At 39.3% G+C, this 17,290-nt stretch overlaps 1 long non-coding RNA gene across 1 annotated transcript in view; it reads left to right on the forward strand.

Moving 5' to 3' along the window:
- Positions 1–450: 450 nt before the first annotated feature.
- The window catches only part of LOC121378378, a 51,345-nt gene continuing 34,505 nt past the window's right edge, over positions 451–17,290 (forward strand). Inside the window, exons 1-2 of the long non-coding RNA XR_005958719.1 lie at positions 451–836; positions 1,573–1,706. This is a non-coding gene — a long non-coding RNA (uncharacterized LOC121378378). The remainder of the gene's footprint in view (positions 837–1,572; positions 1,707–17,290) is intronic.

A 17,290-nucleotide genomic window follows, 5' to 3' on the forward strand; every position in this document is an offset into this window, starting at 1 on the left:
CATAAGTAAACATCTGAGAAATTATTCAGTTGGAGAATATAATAATACAGTGACTTTTTCCACACAGGTTGGACTGAATGGAACTTGTGTGTTTCCCTTACACAGACAGCATGGCTGAGAAATGATTCAATTGGTTTAAAGATAATGGCTTTTCTAAACAGGTCAGACTGTATGAAACTATGTCCCCTCAAACAAGAATGTAAGAAATGATTCAATGGAAGAGTGTATATATACAATGCCTATTCTACACAGGTAGGACTATTCATGAATCTTGTGTGTCCCCTACCCCCCACCCCCCACCTTACATAAACACGGCTGAGAAATGATTCAATGGGGTTATATATCTATATAATTACACACTGCATGAATGATGCTGGTATTTTTATAGGAGGGTGGGAACTGTGTGTGTAAGAATGCAGCGCCACCTGGCACGTGTGACAGTGGAGACACTGTGACGTCGCCGTATAAGAGTGATGTGTATCAGGTGAAGCGTTCAAGCGTAAAAGAATGTGGTGCAGAGGTACACAAAGCCGGGCTCTGTGTGGCAAAGTGCGATCGGCCGTGGCTCGAGGAACCCTACAGCACATTCCACGCGAGACTGTAAAACGTCGCTGCAGGTATGACGCAGGGATTTTGCTGTTGATCATCACTCTAGCTCAATGTTGCCTGCGTTTGCCTGTCCATTTGCTTGCCTTGCCTTGTCCGTCTGACTCTGCCTGGACATCGTGTCGTGTTGTGTACATTGCTACCAGCACAACAACATTATCCATCAGTACATTATTTACCAGTATTTGTGATGACATTTATAGCTGGATTTTTGTGTTCCCTTTTGGAATGTGAGTTGGACGTTAATTAAATTGTTTAATAATTATGTTGGTTAACTTTATATTGGGATTTTTGTGTTTTGGAATGGGAGTTAGACTTGTAATTAAATTGTTTAGTAATTATGTCAAACACCATAGTGGGATTTTTGTGTTTTTGGAATGTCAAACTTTATAGTGGAATTTTTGTATTTTGTGTTTTGGAATGTGAGTTGGACATTAATTAAATTGTTTAATAATTATGTTGGTTAACTCTTTATTGGGATTTTTGTGTTTTGGAATGTGAGTTGGACTTTAATTAAATTGTTTAATAATTATGTCAAACGTTATAGTGGGATTTTTGTGTTTTGGAATGTGAGTTGGACTTTAATTAAATTGTTTAATAATTATGTCAAACGTTATAGTGGGATTTTTGTGTTTTGGAATGTGAGTTGGACATTAATTAAATTGTGTAATAATTATGTCGGTATAACTTTCTGTTTGTGTTTTTCTTTACAGGTTTGAAACTTATTTATTGTTTTTTTATACATTCATTAATTCTATACCATTATAATATTATTTGTGTTTTATTTTTTCGGGTTCCAAATTTTGTTTTGTTTTTCATATTAATTTCTGGTGTAATTAATATTACTAAGTTAATTTTAACAGTGAGAACTGGCAAATGTGTTAGTATTTTTTTCTTTATTTATTTAGCTAACAAAATCATTAAATGTTTTTTTAATGATTTTAATTTTTAAAAATTGTTTTTCAGATTTCACACCTCTATCTGTGAAGTTGGAGCAAGTTGGATTTTTAAAATAACATTTACAAGAAATCGGCTATCAATGAAAGATGGATAATTAGACCAGACACGGAAAATTTTAAGACTGGATACTGCTGTGAAAGGTAGGTAAAGATTATTCATAACCATTACATATACCTAGCTAAAATAAAGTTAAAGTTTCTTTTGTTTAACGACACCACTATAGAGAGCATTGATTAATTAATCACTGACTATTTGATGTCAAACATTTAGTCATTCAAATGTACAGTATAGTATTCAGAGAATATCTGGCTTCATTGTTCCATTAGCAGCAGGGGATCTGTTATGTGCACTGTCCCACAGACAGGACAGCACATACCTCAGCCTTTGATATACCAGTAATGGGAGACACTAGCTTGTGGAATGAGAAGCAATCTCTACTCTACTTCTCAAATCTAGAAATTGGGAAGCCATTATATAGACTGCTTGCACTGATATAGACTTTACTCTCACTTTAATGTAAATTTAAAATAATCTTTTTTTTTTCTTTTCTTCTTTTCGTGTTTTTCACTTTACATTATTTAATTTAATATTGGTCGTGCTGATGCTGACATAGCTGTCACTAATTTCTCAATTTGAATAGCTGTACAATGTTTTAGGATTAGTGTTTTCCCTAGCTTGTTTTAGCATGGTGCAGCACAGCACCATGCCTCAATAGCCTAGCACCATCTTGCCTTAATCAGTGCCATGCTGCCCTGAGATCAAACAAGCCTTTTTCAGTAATTAATTCAAAAATTGCCTTTATAAAACACCAAAAAAGGTATTATTAATTAATAAAATATGCCTTTTATATCTTTTGCCATTCATTTATTAAAGCAAGCACATAAATTACATTAATGTTTATTTCAATTAATTTTTGTGTATTTTTTATTGAAATACAAGTGCCCCAAAAATGGTGAAAATGCCCCAAAAGTGTTTGGTCTACCATGCCTTGCCAAATTTCTAAGGAAATCACTAACCTGGATGGAAGGTAAATGCTGCTTGTAAAATTGATTATCAGAAATCATATTGTGTAATCTTGTATGACAATTACCTCTTGTTGTCTGTCAATTTCGAGCCCTGCCTCAGGTGAACACTCTGTCACTGAACTACACATGTACAGCCCATCAACTGAGAATTAAGTTACTGGCCTCGGTTGAGTCATTGTTAAGCCATTGGACTTAATGCTGGTAGGTACTGGGTTCATATCCCCATACCAGCTGTCACCCATAGCAAGTTTAATGACTCAGTGGGTTGGTGTAAAACCACAACACCGACTTCTCTCTCACTAATCACTAACCAACTAACCACTAACTTTCTGTCCTGGACAGACAGCCCAGATAGCTGAGGTGTGTGTTGGGGTGTTTGAATCCTTAATACCTGGCTGGTGTAGTGGTTAAGCCATCCGAATATGGCTGGTAGGTACTGCATGGGTTCACATCCCAGTACCGTCTTCCACCCAAAGTGAGTTTAACAACTCAGTGGATAGACCACTGCACATACTTCTCTCTCACTCCCTGTCGGTGGGCCCATTGGGCTATTTCTCATTCCAGCCAGAGCACCACGACTGGTATATCAAAGGCCGTGGTATGTACTACCCTGTCTGTGGGATGGTGCATATAAAAGATCCCTTGCTGCTAATCAAAAAGAATAGCCCATGAAGTGGTGACAGCAGGTTTCTTCTCTCAATATTTGTGTGGTCCTTGACCATATGTCTGACGCCATATAACCGTAAATAAAATGTGTTGAGTGTGTCATTAAATAAAACATTTCTTTCTTTCTTTTTGTCTCTCACTAACCACTAAGCACTAACAATTAACTGCTAACCCTCTGTCCTGGACAGACAGGCTATATAGATAGCTGAGGTGTGTGCCCAGAACACCGTGCTTTAACCTTAATTGGATATACCTAAGCACGAAAATAAGTAAAACAAAAATGTTAAGAAGTTGTGTACAGCTACTTGTGGTTTGAAATATGAGATCACGTATGTAGAAACAGCAAATAGTGACTGTAACCAAATCCCTTGTCCATAGTGTTGAAACGTTGACTGTCTTCACTGACACTGAGAGTCGGATTACTGACATTTTATCCCACATCACACCTAATTTGTCTTTTATACCAACACTACTACTCTAGTGGTGAAGGAAGGAAGGAATGTTTGGTTTAACGACATGCTCAACACATATTATTTACGGTTATATGGCGTCAGACATATGTTTAAGGACCACACAGATATTGAGATATGAAACCCGCCACTTCATGGGCTACTCTTTTCGATTAGCAGCAAGGGATCTTTTATATACACCATCTTACAGACAGGATAACACATACCGACGGGGATCAACCCCACACATTGAGCATGCATCAAGCAAGTGCTTTACCACTGGGCTACATCCTGCCCCATCTAGTAGTTAATTGAATTGGGTCTACAATACCAAGTGATATCCCGTATTAGTTTCGTTTTACTGGTATATTTTGATACTCTCTAATTATTCTTAAAGGTTAACTTTACATGTAAAGTTAAGTTAAAAACAGATCTAAAAATGTTTTGCCAAGTTGTAGTGAAATATTAGGAGATGACATTATGTATGCAATCATTTCCAGTGAAGGCTGTTTTAATTGTATAAAAATATTGAAAATCTGGCATTAAGTGGATTTTTGGCTAAAATGAAAAAAAGTACCATTGAGTTGCCACCCTTGAATAGTGATGTAATTTGTGCATTTTCATCATCTGCAGGTGTGTAATGACGTACTGAAAATGATAAAAAATGTGAATAATAAAACCACTCGTGTTTTCAAATAAAATTTTGGAATGTTTAGCATATACATAGTAGGTTTTTTGTAACATGTTTTATTGCCTTTGTATGAAAGCAAGAGTAGGACTATCACTTTTACTTGTTATATAGTAAATTAAATTTAAACCATATAGCTCAGTTAGAAATTTTATTATAAAGTTAAAGGATTTTGTAATATGTGTGTGTGGGGTGACACAATTCTAGAAAGGCCAAGTTTGTTTGCCAAAGGGGATATTTGGGAGCATAATCCCTGGAAAATTTTGAAATGAAGATATGTGTTTTCAGAGCAATTTAGTGTTGTATATTGTGGATGATGAATTTTAAAGTGTCAGTAAAAAGGGCACAACAAGTGGGGTTGGGTGGAGTGGAGTGAGGGGGTACTTGGAACCCCTATAACTCCCCACTGGATCTACAAATGAGTTGACCCTTTAACAGTTTTTTTTTACAGACAGAAATAAAAGTTCATTTCTTGCAAGCTACATATTGTATGCAACAGCTGACTGAATGTCGCTCAAAACTGATATTATTTCATACATGTGAATTGATTGACCTACGACTTGTATTGTGTGTGTGTGTGTGTGTGTGTGTGTGTGTGTGTTTTGGTATGTGTGTGTGTGTTGGTGTGTGCATGTGTGTTGATGTGTGTGTGTGTGTTTTGGGTGTGTGTGGGATTTTTTTCCCAGGTCTTTAAAGAAATATAAATGTATCTCTGAATGAAAGGGAAAAAAAGAGAAAAAGTTTGTTTTGTTTAATGACACCACTAGAACACATTGATTTATTAATAATTAGTTATTGGATATCAAACATATGGTCATTTTGACTCGGTCAGAGAGAGGAAACCCACTACATGTTTCCATTAGTAGCAAGGGATCTTTTATATGCACCATCCAACAAACAGGATAGCACATACCATGGCCTTTGATATACCACTCGTGGTGCACTGGCTGGAATGAGAAATAGCCCAATGGGCCCACCGACGGGGATCGATCCTAGACCGACCGCGCTTCAAGCCCCCTGAATGAAAGGATGATGGTGTTTGTATATCTGCAGCAATGGAGTCGATTGTCGAACAGGCATGAGTGGTTCACAGACAGTCACTGACCGTTAAATTTAGCTTGGATCGGGGTCTGTGGGAAGGTTGTATGAAGAAGAAGATCATTATTATGTACTTACAGTTAGAGTCAGACTGGACGAACACTGACAGTCACTGACCGTTAAATTTAGCTTGGATCGGGGTCTGTGGGAAGGTTGTTTGAAGAAGAAGGTCATTATTATGTACTTACAGTTAGAGTCAGACTGGACGAACACAGACAGTCACTGACCGTTAAATTTAGCTTGGATCGGGGTCTGTGGGAAGGTTGTATGAAGAAGAAGATCATTATTATGTACTTACAGTTAGACTGGACGAACACAGACAGTCAATGACCGTTAAATTTAGCTTGGATCGGGGTCTGTGGGAAGGTTGTTTGAAGAAGAAGATCATTATTATGTACTTACAGTTAGAGTCAGACTGGACGAACACAGACAGTCACTGACCGTTAAATTTAGCTTGGATCGGGGTCTGTGGGAAGGTTGTTTGAAGAAGAAGATCATTATTATGTACTTACAGTTAGAGTCAGACTGGACGAACACAGACAGTCACTGACCGTTAAATTTAGCTTGGATCGGGGTCTGTGGGAAGGTTGTTTGAAGAAGAAGGTCATTATTATGTACTTACAGTTAGAGTCAGACTGGACGAACACTGGCAGTCACTTTACCGTGACTGATACTTAAAGTGTAGACATGACCAACCTGGTTAAGCCATCAGCCTTATGGTGCTGGTAGGTACTGGGTTCGTATCCTGGTACCGACATATACATCCAGAGCGAGTTTAATGACTTAGTAGGTAGGCGTTGTTAATGCCTGTACATTAATGTCTCTCTCACTAACCACTAACAAGCTATCCACTAACCCCTGTCATGGACAGTGTATAAGTAGTTTTAACCTATGTCCTGGGCAATCAGCCGAGGTGTTTACGTAATTTTAACCCATGTCCTGGACAATCAGCCAAGGTGTGTAAGTAGTTTTAACCCATGTGCTGGACAATCGGACAAGGTGTGTAGGTAGTTTTAACCCATGTGCTGGACAATCAGCCAAGGTGTGTAGGTAGTTTTAATTAACCCATATGCTGGACAATCAGCCGAGGTGTGTAGGTAGTTTTAACCCATATCCTGGACAATCAGCCAAAGTGTGTAGGTAGTTTTAACCCATGTGCTGGACAATCAGCCGAGGTGTGTAGATGGAGAGGAATAATGTACAAAATGCTTACATTGTGGAGAGTGTTTTTAAACAAAATCCCAGATGTTTCATGTATGTAGCTTAATAACATCCTTCTGCTAGTACTAGTTTAAATCAGGGCGAGATGTAACTCAGTGGTACAGTGCTCGGTTGTTGCGTGGTCAGTCCTGGATCGATCCGCCTCGGTGGGCCCATTAGGCTATTTCTCATTCCAGCCAGTGACTGGTATATCAAAGGCCGTGGTATGTGCTATCCTGTCTATTAGATGGTGCATATAAAAGATCCCTTGCTGTTAATCAAAAAGAGTAGTCCATAAAGTGGCAACAGCAGGTTTCCTCTCAATATCTGTGTGATCCTTAACAATATGTCCAACACCATATACTAGTAACTGTAAATAAAATGTGTGGAGTGCATCGTTAAATAAAACATTTCCTTCCTTGTTTAAATCAACTAGGGTTTGAATTGAAGTAACCTAAATGAAAAACCATTTTATCAATGGGTTGCTGGGCCAGGTATGAAAACAGTGATGGGTGCTGAGTGGACTCTACATGTACATTCCCAAATTTTGAAGTATTATAAAATCCAGTGTTTAACGACAATATAATTTTTTTAATTTTAATGATGGACATACAATATCCTCGTCATTTGGGTGTACATGTTCAATGTGCAGTAAAAACAAATTTGTATTGTGTCTTGATCATGCTGCAACCGGCCTCGGTGGCGCCGTGTTATGGCCATCGGTCTACAGGCTGGTTGGTACTGGGTTCGGATCCCAATCGAGGCATGGGATTTTTAATCCAGATACCGACTCCAAACCCTGAGTGAGTGTTCTGCAAGGCTCAATGGGTAGGTGTAAACCACTTGCACCGACCAGTGATCGATAACTGGTTCAACAAAGGCCATGGTTTGTGCTATCCTGCCTGTGGGAAGCACAAATAAAAGATCCCTTGCTGCCTGTCATAAAAGAGTAGCCTATGTGGTGACAGCGGGTTTCCTCCAAAAAACTGTCAGAATGACCATATGTTTGATGTCCAATAGCCGATGATAAGATAAAAAATCAATGTGCTCTAGTAGCGTCGTTAAATAAGACAAACTTTACTTTTGATCATGTTGCTTGCAGTACTAGTGGTACTCATTCTGTGGAGACTATTTGTTATCTTTGGCACTTCTTCGACAATCATTGTCATTGTGAATGGCCCTGTCACACTGTAGCTTATGTCACTCATACGCTGGTATACGCTGACATACGCTAGGGGTACGTTAGGAATAGGTTGTATACGTTTGAAGCACGGTGGCATACGCTGGCATACGGCGAGGTAGAAAATTATTTTTAAGCATGTTTAAACATTTTGTGCATACTCCGACGTATGGTTTATACGCTAAGCATACGTTAGGCAGATGCTGAATACACTAGAGGTATGCTAGAGGTACGTGACTCCTAGGTCGAGTACGCTGACATACGCTAGCATGAAGGTGTACCGTATAGCTAGCGTATTGATAGCACATGAGTAACGTACTTCTAACGTATGTCTGACGTATCTGCAACGTATATAGACGTATATACGCAGAGTATGCTGGCCATACGCTGGTCACACGCTGGTCATACACTGGTCATATGCTGTCATACGCTAGCCATACGCTAGCCATACACAGAGTACACTGGCCATAGGCTAACATTTCCTGACATTCGCTAGTCATACGCTGGCCATACGCTACTCATACGCTACGCATAGGTTAAATACAGTAAGTATATGCACAATTCTGCATTTTCAAGGGCTTCTTGTGCATATGAAAATTATTTTATGAATTTTCATACACAACTCATACGTTTCTCTCATACGCTATAGTGTGACAGTGCCATAATACAATGACATGTCATCCAAGACTGCATAAACCTACAGCAGCTGAGGGAGACTACCTGGACAACTACAACAACTCTCCATAAGAAGCTGTATGGCACAAGAAGTGATCTACAGAGAACAGTATCATTCATAGTCACTGCTGGTCTCGACGTGCAGTCAACAAGTGAACGAAAAAAAGAAGAAGAAGAATTGTTAATCAAGGGTTGTTCTAAAAAGGATCAGATTGGGGGAAGCTGTTGGGGTTGGTGTGTGGCACGGGGGATTGAAAATTAGTTTTTCATGGACATATTTGAACCAGGGACTCTTTGCAATTGTGCTCTATACTACCTGAGCTAATAGTGAAATTACCACCAGCTATTGCTGTTAGGAGCACTTTATATCGATTCTCTTACCTAATTATAACAGATCTGCTGTTAATTGATTTATTACCCATATGGTTAAAAATGTCTACAACATAAAGTGGGACGTAACACCTCGATGTCATACAATAATATCATACAATTGGTGCACTACAACCGTACTAGAATAACCTTGATGTCATGCGATAATATCATACAATTGGTGCACTACAACCGTACTGGAATCACCTCGATGTCATGCGATAATATCATTCAATTGGTGCACTACAACCGTACTGGAATCACCTCGATGTCATGCGATAATATCATACAATTGGTGCACTACAACCTTACTGGAATCACCTCGATGTCATGCGATAATATCATACAATTGGTGCACTACAACCGTACTGGAATCACCTCGATGTCATGCGATAATATCATACAATTGGTGCACTACAACCGTACTGGAATCACCTCGATGTCATGCGATAATATCATACAATTGGTGCACTACAACCTTAATGGAATCACCTCGATGTCATGCGATAATATCATACAATTGGTGCACTACAACTGTACTGGAATCACCTCGATGTCATGCGATAATATCATACAATTGGTGCACTACAACCGTACTGGAATCACCTCGATGTCATGCGATAATATCATACAATTGGTGCGCTACAACCGTACTGGAATCACCTCGATGTCATGCGATAATATCATACAATTGGTGCACTACAACCTGACCAGAATGTCAAACTCAGTGATATACATGTAGCCTTAAATTAAAATTAATTATGGGTAATAAATAGGATATTAAATTTGATACCATTTTGTATTATGTTTATGTCCCTGGTGAAATAATTTTCATTGTGATTTCTTAAAGCTCATGACTGTTGAAAATTATTTCACTCGGGACATAAACATGATGCAAAATGGAGGCTCATTTAATATCAGATATTATGTGCCTGCTAAATTAGTCTATAAACTTATATATCTGCCTATTGCATTGCATTTAATATCCTATATGTACCTGCTATATTAGCATTATAAAGCTAGTATATTTTACCCCTTACCCACAGTTAAAGTTTGTTTCTGTTTAACGACACCACTAGAGCACATTGAATTATTAATCATTTGCTATTGAATGTCAAACATTTGGTAAGTTTGACATTTAGTCTTAGTGAGGAAACCTGCTACATTTGTTCCATTAGTAGCAAGGGATCTTTTATAATATGCACCATCCCATAGACAGGATAACACATACCACAGACTTTGATATATTAATTGTGGTGCACTGGCTGGAATTAGAAATAGCCCAATGGGCCCACAGACACGGATCGGTCCTAGACCAACCACGCAGCAAGCGAGCGCTTTACCACTGGGCTATGTCCCACCCCCTCCCTCCTCCTTACCCACAGATGCACACATATAGAGAAAGAGAAAAAAAATTACACTATTAAGAAAACATGAAAAATCCTTTGTAAATGTAAAACAAACATGTAAACTAGAGAAGTAAATATCAAACACAGAAACTAAACCTAGTGTCAGCACGCAAGTTCTCCCGTGTTGACCTTTTAGTGTTTGCTATGAGCTGTCGTGTTTTTGCGGTTAAAACCCTAAAACAATGCTGTAGTAATTTTCTGTATGTTCTGCTTAGTTACAGATCTGCTTGCATCATGCCGGTTAAAGTGCATGTGCCAAAAAAATATGTAGACTTTATTTGCTGATCTATACTGTAAATCAGGAAATGTTAGCGAGCATAAAATTTTAGCGAATTTAGCGAGGTCATACAAGATGCTAATATTGCATGATGCTAAATTTAAAGAGTGGTGGATTGCACATGGATTCCAGTTTATTTTGTTGATTACATAAAAAACCCAACTATGCTATAGTGGCCCTTGGGTACCATTTATCTTACGAGTTTAGGCTTCAGAAAATTGCAAGAATATATAGCATGAATATAGGCACAAAATAGTTTTTTACCATTGTTTAAAAAGTTTGTTTTGTTTAACAACACCACTAGAGCACATTGATTTATTAATCATCGGCTATTGAATATAAAAAACTAGGTAATTTTTACATATAATCTTAAAGAGAAAACCCGCTACATTTTTCATTTTTATTTATATATATATATATACACCATGTCACAGACAGGATAGCACATACCACGGCCTTTAATATACCAGTCGTGGTGCACTGGCAAGAACAAGAAAACCATTGTTTGACACTCATTAGCCAATGTATTTTTTGTGCTGGGGTGTTGTTAATCGTTCATTCATTCATTCATTCATTCATTTATAGGCACAAAATAGACTAGAATACAAACAGAAACATAACAGTTGCAAGGGGACAATATTTCAAAATCTTAGGTGAGTTTTACTTAGGTAACCGATTGTTCGGTTACATGAATATACATGTAGTTCTCATAACCAATGAGTTAGGCCTACCTCATCCTAAAACACTTGAACTATGGATCAGTGCTACATTGGTGGTTCAAATGTATTTTAAAACATAGACTAATCTTTACTATCATTACTGATATGTATGGTACTTTTAATTTTAGAATGTAATTGTTCACCACATAAACCGATTGGCAGTTCTCGTGATTTTAAAGTTGCATAACCAACACGCGAACAGAATAACTGTTCTGGTGAAATATTGTGCCCTGCAGTTGTGTAGTGAGTTACAATATACAAATGCTGACAGTTCCATAAAAAATTAGAATGATAAACATTTGTGCCATAAACTAAGGCATTTATGGCACTTGTGCTTGCACAGATAACTTATATATCCAAAGTAGCAATCAATTTCAGTAGTGTTAATCCTCAGTGGATGGTTTGGCTGGAACATAAAAGTCATCACCATAAACAGGCCTTTAGATATTGCACCAAAGTCGAGGTGATAAATACTGTGCCAAAAATAAGTATGCCAAAAATAAGTTATACCCAAAATAAGTTATACCCAAAATAAGTACAAACATGATGATTTTAAAACATTTCACCTCAAAAACATTGGAAATGTTAACCTGCAATTAAATTAAAATTAACTTGAAATGCATTTCTAAATATGTACAACTCTTTATCAGCTATTAATAACATTACTGCACTAAAAAGACCTTGGTGTGCTCAGAACGGAGGCAAAACCATTCTCTAATTGTTTTTCCCCCCATCACAACCAGTGGCACTCAACTGGTATATCTAAGACTGTGGTATGTGCTCTCCTGTCTGTGGGGAAAGTCCATTTTAAAGATCGCTTGCAAAATTATCAAATGTTTGACATCCAATAGCCAATGATCAACAGGCCAAAGTCAACGTGCTCTATAGCTGTGTTGTTAAACAAAACTAACTTGAAACTTTCACCCTAGTTGCGTAAGAGAAGAATGTTATTAATACATGATATATCAAGGTTGCGAGTGCCAAGAAACAAGGCAGGGCTAGAGAGACGTGGGTATAACCTGCCAGGTATGTCAGGTATGGAATGTTAGTACTCACGATGTGTTCATCAAACTATCAACAGTTTGGAGGCTTTTATTTCTCTAGTACCAACAAATGTGCTGCAGTCGTAATGATAATTCATATTTCTCGACATGCTCATGTCAGTTAAACAGCTAGACTGTTGCATTTTGTGGCGATAACATGCATACTATTGTTTGAGTTATGACATCAGTGGACTGATTCTGCACCTACGCAGTAGCCAAACACAATAAACATATATCTAACGTTCTAGACCTTCGTGGGGGATCCAAAATATATTCGCTAAACGTTTTTTGTTGAATATCTATAAAAAAAATGCACCTTCAATTAATAGCAGATTTTATTATTTTTGTTTGAAATTTGTGGATCTAATATAATGTTTTTTACCCACTTGCAAATTCACCTGCCCCCTAACTCTCCCACTTCCACTCCTACTCCCCTCCCACTCCCATCCCCTCTCCTTCCCCACTCTCCACCCTGCATACATGTACTTCTGGTTACAAAACTAACATTGTTCCAATTTTAAACTAAATAATCAACATGCTAGCTATATAAAATTTAGTTTTGCCTTTGTTTAATTTAATTAAATACATGTATCTTAAAATTGATTTTTGATTTTTTAAATTATGTTGAACATTCATGTACATAGGAGATATGAAAATTTGTTGGGACCGGTATGGAACGTATTACACGTATGTATTGTTTTAACAGTATTCTCTGAATGCTTGTTAATTTTTTTTTACAAATAACAGGTAATAACCTTGGAAAGACTAAATCTCAGGTATACACATGGAGCACTCTACCATCATTGTATCTTGTAAAAAAAATACATCATCAATAATATTGCTTTCTTAACATGTAAGTAAATGACGTCAGACTTTGAGTGGCGTTAAATTTACTTGTTTTTTGACGTCATGCTAAGTTGTAGGTTTTTGTGTTTTCACGGCTCGTATTATATATTCAACACTCAGTCTGGATATGAACAGAGCATGTTTAAAAAGGTGTTCTATACATGTAGTTACACGATATTCTCCACACAACTATGCTGGGAATGCCGGCCATTGACACAACTGGTAGATGAATTGGTGGTAACAGGGATGTGTGTAATGGTTGATATGCTACGAGGTAGGCTGTCTGTAATCAGGTCCAGGTGGGAGTGTAGTGTAGGTAGTAACTAGATGATTTTTATTGGTGTGCAATGTCGTAAAACACAGTAATTGTTACATTAAGTGATGTACAGTGAAACCTGTCCTAATATTTATCTGAGTTAGTCAGGATTCAGTGTTTGGAGGGTCGCAGTGTTCGGAGGGTCGTGTTGTTTAGAGGGCCGCGTTGTTTGGAGGGTCGCGTTGTTTAGAGGGTTGCAGTGTTTGGAGGGTTGTGGTGTTTAGAGGGTCGCGTTGTTTGGAGGGTTGCAGTGTTTAGAGGGTCGTGGTGTTTAGAGGGTCGCGTTGTTTGGAGGGTTGCAGTGTTTAGAGGGTCGTGGTGTTTGGAGGGTCGCAGTGTTTGGAGGGTCATGGTTTAGAGGGTCGTGGTGTTTGGAGGGTTGTGGTGTTCAGAGGGTTGTGGTGGTTTAGAGGGTCGTGGTGGTGTTTAGGGGGTTGTGGTGGTGTTTAGGGGGTTGTGGTGGTGTTTAGAGGGTTGTGGTGGTGTTTAGGGGGTTGTGGTGGTGTTTAGAGGGTCGTGGTGGTGTTTAGGGGGTCGTGGTGTTTAGGAGGTTGTGGTGTTTAGGTCGTGGTGTTTGGAGGGTCGTGGTGTTTGGAGGGTCGTAGTGTTTAAGGGGTCGTGATGTTTAGAGGGTCGTGGTGTTTGGAGGGTCGGAGGATCGCGGTGTTTGGAGGGTCGCGGTGTTTGGAGGGTCGGAGGGTCGTGGTGTTTGGAGGGTCGTGGTGTTTGGAGGGTTGTGGTGTTTAGAGGGTTGCGGTGTTTAGAGGGTTGTGGTGTTTGGAGGGTCGTGGTGTTTGGAGAGTTGTGGTGTTTGGAGGGTCGGAGGGTTGCGGTGTGTTTGGAGGGTCATGGTGTTTGGAGGATCATGGTGTTTGGAGGGTCGCGTTGTTTAGAGGGTTGCGGAGGGTCACAGTGTTTGGAGGGTCGCGTTGTTTAGAGGGTCGTGGTGTTTAAAGGGTTGCATTTTAGAATTTAGAAAATTTGAGACCATGAAACTTGGTAATTTTGACAGGATTCCAGTTTGTCAGGATTCCATTTCGTTCAGGGTGCAGTTTAAACAGGTTTCACTGGAATGTGTACTGTGTTAATGCTAAACAGGTCATAATTTCACTTAAGCTATCTGGACTGTCTGTCCAGAACAGTTGGTTATCAATTGCCATTGGTTATTAATAAGAGTGAGGGTGGTATAGTGATCATACCCACCGAGTTGTTAAAACTTATTCTGGGTGGGAGCTGGTACCGGGATGTGAACTCGGTACCTACCAGTCTTAAGTCTTATATATATAACCACGACACCACCAAGGCCAGTTGTAATATAATATGGAAATAACCAATTTTATGCTATAAACCATTATGTGATTCAATGGAATTGACATTATTATTATTGACTGTATTTTGAATAAAGGAAAGAACAGGAGTATTTACTTAATGACACCTCATACATTTTAAAATGATGTGTGTCCAACATGGTTATTTCGACACTTAGTCAAGAGAGGAAACCCCCAATTCTGCCACACAAACATACATACATATAAAGCAGCTAGGGATCTTTTGTATATAGACAGCTAGGGCAGTACAAACCATGGCTTTTGATGTATTATAGTCACGAAACATTGGTTGGGATGGGGAAAAAAACAAAGGGTGAGCATTCTTACCATTGAACTACATTCCATCCCATTTTGAATAAAAATCAATCAAAGAAATAGTTGCATGTACAGGCTTTATAGTTTATCCTGTTATTGGCATATATATATACTCTTCAAAAGAAGAAACGCAAAACCACATTGTCGTAACATTTGGAGAATTGATTTAATTATTGAATGGTGAGTCCGATAATTACCAAATGTTGCAGGATTGTTCACAATTCACTCTAGTCCATTGTGAGTAAGTGATAGGACACACCACCAAGGTCAAGGTCATCTGGAGTGAATACCGGGTGTGGCCTCCGCGTGTGTTGACAACTGCCTGGCACCGCCTGCCCATTGAAGCAACCAGAGTACGAATGACGTCCCGGGGGATGGTGGCCCACTCGGCCTGCAAGGCTGCTGCCAGCTCGGGCAGGGTCTGGGGCTGTGGTTGTCGCTGTCGGAGGCGTCGGTCCAACTCGTCCCATAGATGCTCAATTGGGTTCAAATCCGGTGATATCGATGGCCAAGGAAGGACATTAATGTTGTTGTTCTGTAGGAAAGCCGTTGTGAGACGTGCTGTGTGAGGCCTGGCGTTGTCATGTTGGAACACTGCGTTGGCGTTGGCCATAACTGGAACGATGTGTGGCCGGAGGATCTGGTCAATGTAGCTCTGTGCATTCAGGTTGCCCTGCACGTGGACCAGGTCAGTTCTGCCAGTGTGTGAGATGGCTGCCCACACCATGACACTACCCCCGCCGAATCTGTCCATTCCTGCACGCAGTTTGCCGCATAACGTTCACCACGACGCCTATACACGAGACATCTTCCATCATGACGTCGGATCAGAAATCGGGACTCGTCACTGAACCACACCTGTCTCCATCGCAGTTGAGGCCATTGTCGATGAATCTGGCACCACTGCAGTCGGAGTCGACGGTGTTGTGGTGTTAAGATGACACCTCGAACTGGACGTCTGGCACGAATTCCTACCTCACGTAGGCGGTTCCGTACGGTCTGGTCGGATATCCTGCGCAAACCTGGTATTGCTGCGGCTATGGAGGTGGCAGTAGTCAATCGTTCCCGAAGGTGGCGTACTCGGATGTAGCGGTCCTGCCCGGGGATAGTGACCCGTGGTCGACCGGATCTAGGGAGGTCACGTGTTGATCCATGTTGCTGGTAACGGTCCCACAGTCTGGACATGGTGCTTGGGGACACATGGAATGCCCAGGCAACGGCCGTTCTGGATTCGCCTGCTTCTAGTCGGCCGATGGCATTGTTTCTCTGTGGTTCACTGAGACGTGGCATGTCCTGGATTGTCAACTGTCGGCCAGGTACAGAGGCCAGGCAAGCGAACACCCTGCACTTTTATACTGTCGGTGTTCATGTTGCACGTGCAGACAACGCACGTGCAGTGGTGACATGGTTTGCACGTGGCTGCGTTTTTGCGAATATTCACATTTTGGAACTTTATTGTACAGTAGCTGCGTTTTATCGAATGTAACCGTGGGAATGTGTTTGGGACATGCAATGACCTTATATTCACAAAGCATGAACCGGTAGGAAACATAAAATCGGAGTTATAACCCATTTGTACCCTTTTGCGTTTCTTTTTTTGAAGAGTATATATAATTAGTGTTAGGTTTTATAATTAGTGTTAGGTTTTGTCAACTAATTCAGTGAAAAATGGCATGCAAAGCAAGATGATTTTCAAAAATAATGAGTTCAGACAATGACAGTTATTGACATGTTTACCACTAATGTTAGATGTGAACTAATCCATGGTTGTTTGTTTTTCTCAAAGTAAAAATACCTGGCAAACAAGTCATCATGAAAAGACATTTGACAGTTTTGTTAGATAGATGGACATTCTAGAAATGATCTCCCGTATGACTTGCCAAAACTATTTTAATTAGTAAAGAAAACCAACTACATATACAAAATCCATTTTAAAAATGAAAAATTAAGATTATTTCTGTCAGTGGTATATTTATAAATTGGTAAGCAGGAAATAACAATACAAAAAATTAATAATAATAATAATAATAATAATAATAAAATCTTTATTTATAGAAGATATAGTTCAGTTAGTTCTAAACTATTCTCCCCTCAAGCCTTCTTACTAATTATAACAATAAT

The sequence above is a fragment of the Gigantopelta aegis genome, chromosome 8 (assembly GCF_016097555.1).
Source record: "Gigantopelta aegis isolate Gae_Host chromosome 8, Gae_host_genome, whole genome shotgun sequence".
Taxonomy (NCBI): Eukaryota; Metazoa; Mollusca; class Gastropoda; order Neomphalida; family Peltospiridae; genus Gigantopelta; species Gigantopelta aegis.